The sequence below is a fragment of the Oncorhynchus nerka genome, linkage group LG1, assembly GCF_034236695.1.
Source record: "Oncorhynchus nerka isolate Pitt River linkage group LG1, Oner_Uvic_2.0, whole genome shotgun sequence".
NCBI lineage: Eukaryota > Metazoa > Chordata > Actinopteri > Salmoniformes > Salmonidae > Oncorhynchus > Oncorhynchus nerka.
Window position 1 is genome coordinate 55,628,950 of NC_088396.1, and position 7,139 is coordinate 55,636,088.

Below are 7,139 nucleotides of genomic sequence, written 5' to 3' on the forward strand. Positions count from 1 at the left end.
CCTGGCAGTGTGGTGTGAGCCTATAGGGAGGAGGTCAGAGACCTGGCAGTGTGGTGTGAGCCTACAGGGAGGAGGTCAGAGACCTGGCAGTGTGGTGTGAGCCTACAGGGAGGAGGTCAGAGACCTGGCAGTGTGGTGTGAGCCTTCAGGGAGGAGGTCAGAGACCTGGCAGTGTGGTGTGAGCCTATAGGGAGGTCAGACACCTGGCAGTGTGGTGTGAGCCTATAGGGAGGAGGTCAGAGACCTGGCAGTGTGGTGTGATCCTATAGGGAGGTCAGACACCTGGCAGTGTGGTGTGAGCCTATAGGGAGGAGGTCAGAGACCTGGCAGTGTGGTGTGAGCCTACAGGGAGGAGGTCAGAGACCTGGCAGTGTGGTGTGAGCCTATAGGGAGGAGGTCAGAGACCTGGCAGTGTGGTGTGAGCCTATAGGGAGGAGGTCAGAGACCTGGCAGTGTGGTGTGAGCCTACAGGGAGGAGGTCAGAGACCTGGCAGTGTGGTGTGAGCCTATAGGGAGGAGGTCAGAGACCTGGCAGTGTGGTGTGAGCCTATAGGGAGGAGGTCAGAGACCTGGCAGTGTGGTGTGAGCCTACAGGGAGGAGGTCAGAGACCTGGCAGTGCGGTGTGAGCCTATAGAGAGGAGGTCAGAGACCTGGCAGTGTGGTGTGAGCCTATAGGGAGGAGGTCAGAGACCTGGCAGTGTGGTGTGAGCCTATAGGGAGGAGGTCAGAGACCTGGCAGTGTGGTGTGAGCCTATAGGGAGGAGGTCAGAGACCTGGCAGTGTGGTGTGAGCCTATAGGGAGGGGGTCAGAGACCTGGCAGTGTGGTGTGAGCCTATAGGGAGGAGGTCAGAGACCTGGCAGTGTGGTGTGAGCCTATAGGGAGGAGGTCAGAGACCTGGCAGTGTGGTGTGAGCCTATAGGGAGGAGGTCAGAGACCTGGCAGTGTGCTGTGAGCCAATAGGGAGGAGGTCAGAGACCTGGCAGTGTGGTGTGAGCCTATAGGGAGGAGGTCAGAGACCTAGCAGTGTGCTGTGAGCCAATAGGGAGGAGGTCAGATACCTGGCAGTGTGCTGTGAGCCTACAGGGAGGAGGTCAGAGACCTGGCTGTGAGCCTACAGGGAGGAGGTCAGAGATCTGGCAGTGTGGTGTGAGCCTATAGGGAGGAGGTCAGAGACCTGGCAGTGTGGTGTGAGCCTATAGGGAGGAGGTCAGAGACCTGGCAGTGTGGTGTGAGCCTACAGGGAGGAGGTCAGAGACCTGGCAGTGTGGTGCCAGGACAACAACCTCTCCCTCAACGTCAGCAAAACAAAAGAGCCGATCGTGGATCACAGGAAACGGAGGGGCGAACACGCCCCCATCCACATCACTAAGCTGTAGAGGAGCGTGTCGAGAGCTTCAAGTTCCTCGGTGCTATTCCTCTGCCATCATCTGGGTTAAGCCCCGCAATGTGGAAGGAGGGCACAAACTTGGAGATGTTGGCTAAAGCCTCGAGTTCCTCGTGCCATTTCGCTGAATTTAGTTTTTTTTTCAGTGGTTTGATTTCATCACTGTAGAAGGCCTACCTAGCTGTTCTGAATTTGTATTGTATTTAGTTCCTCAACTCTTTTGTTAGGACAGCGTTCTTCTGGTAATGCTGTAGTTACAGCGTTCATCCACTAGGGGGCATATGCTATCCAAAAGGCAGGAGGATATCTGTCATCATAAGGTCTTGGTTTCAACATTTATTTGGTAAGAAGGAAGAGCCAGCCACAGTTTAACACCTCTCCCCTGCAAGGCAAACCCCTGCTCTCTGGGTCTGACTCGGAGGTGGGTTAGGAGAGAGTAGACACAGCGAACAGACCTGAAGAGGAAGTGAGGGGTTTAACCACAATGTGGTGGTGGTTCCACAGAACTACCAGGGGTGGTAATCATAGTCACACCAAAGCATAGACCTTATACAGCATTAAAGAAGGAAACCTGTGTCCTCTTTGCCCTCGTTTAGATATCTGTTATCTCTGACAGTGTGGTGAGTAAGAAGAGGAGAACGTAATGTCAGTGTTAGAAATGTGTCGTTGAGACTACAAAAGTGACATTCCATCGTTCCTCTAAATCAAAGGGTCAGATAAAGTAGCTGTAGTGATGTCATTTCAGCCCCTGGATATACAGTAACCAGTGGTCTCCACTCAGCCCCTGGACATACAGTAACCAGTGGTCTCCACTCAGCCAATGGATATACAGTAACCAATGGTCTCCACTCAGCCCCTGGACATACAGTAACCAGTGGTCTCCACTCAGCCCCTGGATATACAGTAACCAGGTCTCCACTCAGCCCCTGGACATACAGTAACCAGTGGTCTCCACTCAGCCCCTGGATATACAGTAACTAGTGGTCTCCACTCAGCCAATGGATATACAGTAACCAATGGTCTCCACTCAGCCCCTGGATATACAGTAACCAGTGGTCTCCACTCAGCCCCTGGACATACAGTAACCAGTGGTCTCCACTCAGCCAATGGATATACAGTAACCAATGGTCTCCACTCAGCCCCTGGATATACAGTAACTAGTGGTCTCCACTCAGCCAATGGATATACAGTAACCAATGGTCTCCACTCAGCCCCTGGATATACAGTAACCAGTGGTCTCCACTCAGCCCCTGGACATACAGTAACCAGTGGTCTCCACTCAGCCAATGGATATACAGTAACCAATGGTCTCCACTCAGCCCCTGGACATACAGTAACCAGTGGTCTCCACTCAGCCCCTGGATATACAGTAACCAGGTCTCCACTCAGCCCCTGGACATACAGTAACCAGTGGTCTCCACTCAGCCCCTGGATATACAGTAACTAGTGGTCTCCACTCAGCCAATGGATATACAGTAACCAATGGTCTCCACTCAGCCCCTGGATATACAGTAACCAGTGGTCTCCACTCAGCCCCTGGACATACAGTAACCAGTGGTCTCCACTCAGCCAATGGATATACAGTAACCAATGGTCTCCACTCAGCCCCTGGATATACAGTAACTAGTGGTCTCCACTCAGCCCCTGGACATACAGTAACCAGTGGTCTCCACTCAGCCAATGGATATACAGTAACCAATGGTCTCCACTCAGCCCCTGGATATACAGTAACTAGTGGTCTCCACTCAGCCCCTGGACATACAGTAACCAGTGGTCTCCACTCAGCCAATGGATATACAGTAACCAGTGGTCTCCACTCAGCCCCTGGACATACAGTAACCAGTGGTCTCCACTCAGCCCCTGGATATACAGTAACCAGGTCTCCACTCAGCCCCTGGACATACAGTAAATAGTGGTCTCCACTCAGCCCCTGGATATACAGTAACTAGTGGTCTCCACTCAGCCAATGGATATACAGTAACCAATGGTCTCCACTCAGCCCCTGGATATACAGTAACCAGTGGTCTCCACTCAGCCCCTGGACATACAGTAACCAGTGGTCTCCACTCAGCCAATGGATATACAGTAACCAATGGTCTCCACTCAGCCCCTGGATATACAGTAACTAGTGGTCTCCACTCAGCCCCTGGACATACAGTAACCAGTGGTCTCCACTCAGCCAATGGATATACAGTAACCAATGGTCTCCACTCAGCCCCTGGATATACAGTAACTAGTGGTCTCCACTCAGCCCCTGGACATACAGTAACCAGTGGTCTCCACTCAGCCAATGGATATACAGTAACCAGTGGTCTCCACTCAGCCCCTGGACATACATATTAAATACATACATATTAAAAACACCCTATGGCAAAATGTGTAGAACTGCTCATGTATGGTATTGATGTGGATATGCAGACACACAAGCCACTGCGGCCCCTCATGAGTTCCGTTTTGTGGCCCCCACCCTCAAAATGTGCCCATCCTTGACATAGACTGACCAGGTGAATCCAGGTGAAAGATATGATCCCTTGTTGATGTGACTTGTTAAATCCACTTCAAATCAGTGTAGATGAAGGGGAGGAGACATGTAGATGAAGGGGAGGAGACATGTAGATGAAGGGGAGGAGACATGTAGATGAAGGGGAGGAGACATGTAGATGAAGGGGAGAAGACGGGTTAAAGAAGGACTTTTAAGCCTTGAGATAATTGAGACATGGATTGTGTCTGTGTGCCATTCTGAGGGTGAATAAACAAGACAAAATATTTAAGTGCCTTTGAACGGGGTATGGTAGTAGGTGCGATTTGTGTCAAGATCCGCAATGCTCCTGGGTTTTCCACGCTCAACAGTTTCCCATGAGGAACAAGAATGGTCCACCACCCAAAGGACATACAGCCAACTTGACACAACTGTGGGAAGCATCGGAGTCAACATGGGGCCAGCATCCCTGTGGAACGCTTTAGACACCTTGTAGAGTCAACATGGACCAGCATCCCTGTGGAACGCTTTCAACACCTTGTAGAGTCAACATGGACCAGCATCCCTGTGGAACGCTTTCAACACCTTGTAGAGTCCGTGTCCCCGACGAATTGAGGCTGTTCTGAGAGCAAAAGGGGGGTTCAACTCAATATTAGGAAGGTGTTCTTAATGTTTGGTGTACTCAGTGTACAGTCGTGGCCAAAAGTTTTGAGAATGACACAAATATTAATTTTCACAAAGTCTGCTGCCTCAGTTTGTATGGTGGCAATTTGCATATACTCCAGAATGTTATGAAGAGTGATCAGATGAATTGCAATTAATTACAAAGTCCCTCTTTGCCATGCAAATGAAGTGAATCCCAGAAAAACATTTCAACTGAATTTCTGCAGAAGGCTTCAAGGCGCCCAAGAAAGTCCAGCAAGCGCCAGGACCGTCTCCTAAAGTTGATTCAGATGTGGGATCGGGGCACCACCAGTACAGAGCTTGCTCAGGAATGGCAGCAGGCAGGTGTGAGTGCATCTGCACGCACAGTGAGGCAAAGACTTTTGGAGGATGGCCTGGTGTCAAGAAGGGCAGCAAAGAAGCCACTTCTCTCCAGGAAAAACATCAGGGACAGACTGATATTCTGCAAAAGGTTCAGGGATTGGACTGCTGAGGACTGGGGTAAAGTCATTTTCTCTGATGAATCCCCTTTCCGATTGTTTGGGGCATCTGGAAAAAAGCTTGTCCGGAGAAGACAAGGTGAGCGCTACCATCAGTCCTGTGTCATGCCAACAGTAACGCATCCTGAGACCATTCATGTGTGGGGTTGCTTCTCAGCCAAGGGAGTGGGCTCACTCACAATTTTGCCTAAGAACACAGCCATGAATAAAGAATGGTACCAACACATCCTCCGAGAGCAACTTCTCCCAACCATCCAGGAACAGTTTGGTGATGAACAATGCCTTTTCCAGCATGATGGAGCACCTTGCCATAAGGCAAAAGTGATAACTAAGTGGCTCGGGGAACAAAACATTGATATTTTGGGTCCATGGCCAGGAAACTCCTCAGACCTTAATCCCATTGAGAACTTATGGTCAATCCTCAAGAGGCGGGTGGACAAACAAAAACCCACAAATTCTGACAAACTCCAAGCATTGATTATGAAAGAATGGGCTGCCATCAGTCAGGATGTGGCCCAGAAGTTAATTGACAGCATGCCAGGGTGGATTGCAGAGGTCTTGAAAAAGAAGGGTCAACACTGCAAATACTGACTCTGTAACGATCTGAGTGTAGTGGGTGAGGAGTCAAGCGCAGGAAGCAGAGAGTTCAGGTGAGTGCCATTTTAATGCACCGACAAACGGCGAACATAAGCCAACCCACACGAACACACACGGCGTAATGAACAAACAGGGGGACTTAAACGGTCCAGGGAAAACCCACAAAATGGGAAAAACACAAAACCCATAGACGTGCACACAAGTGCACTAAAACAGACGGTCACAATAATTAATCCCGCACAAGGAACCCTGCGGGCCGGCTGACTAATAAAGCCTATTACCTAACTCAAAACAGGTGCACTCAATCAACACATAAGGAGGGGGAGGAAATAATCAGTAGCAGCTAGTAGGCCGGCGACGACGACCGCCGAGCGCCAACCGAACGGGAAGGTGAGTGTCCTTCGGTCGGAGTCGTGACAGACTCTTTGCATCAACTTCATGTAATTGTCAATAAAAGCCCTTGACACTTATGAAATGCTTGTAATTATACTTCAGTATTCCAAGGTAACATATGACAAGAATATCTAAAGACACTGAAGCAGCAAACTTTGTGGAAATTAATATTTGTGTCATTCTCCAATCTTTTGGCCACGACTGTACATGATGTAGCACAGCCATTGTCCCATAGAATTACAATGAGTAGAACAGACATTCCCATCCGAAACAGTGTTGGTTGGCCTCTTTTCTCTTAGACACAACGCCTGTTATCCTGATACGTGCATTCTGACATGGAGATCCCACCCCCCCCCCAAAATTACCCAATGTGATTGGATTTTCTTCTATTCTAATTCTACGGCCAATACAATCTCTGTACATACCTCTCGGGATGCTTTTCAGAAACATGTCAAACTCAATCCACGGTGGGACGGTGCTGAATAAGGTTTACTAGAGAGACCAACACGGTGCTGAATAAGGTTTACTACAGAGACCAACACGGTGCTGAATAAGGTTTACTACAGAGACCAACACGGTGCTGAATAAGGTTTACTAGAGAGACCAACACGGTGCTGAATAAAGTTTACTACAGAGACCAACACGGTGCTGAATAAGGTTTACTACAGAGACCAACACGGTGCTGAATAAGGTTTACTAGAGAGACCAACACGGTGCTGAATAAGGTTTACTACAGAGACCAACACGGTGCTGAATAAGGTTTACTACAGAGACCAATACGGTGCTGAATAAGGTTTACTACAGAGACCAACACGGTGCTGAATAAGGTTTACTACAGAGACCAACACGGTGCTGAATAAGGTTTACTAGAGAGACCAACACGGTGCTGAATAAAGTTTACTACAGAGACCAACACGGTGCTGAATAAGGTTTACTACAGAGACCAACACGGTGCTGAATAAGGTTTACTAGAGAGACCAACACGGTGCTGAATAAGGTTTACTACAGAGACCAACACGGTGCTGAATAAGGTTTACTAGAGAGACCAACACGGTGCTGAATAAGGTTTACTACAGAGACCAACACGGTGCTGAATAAGGTTTACTACAGAGACCAACAC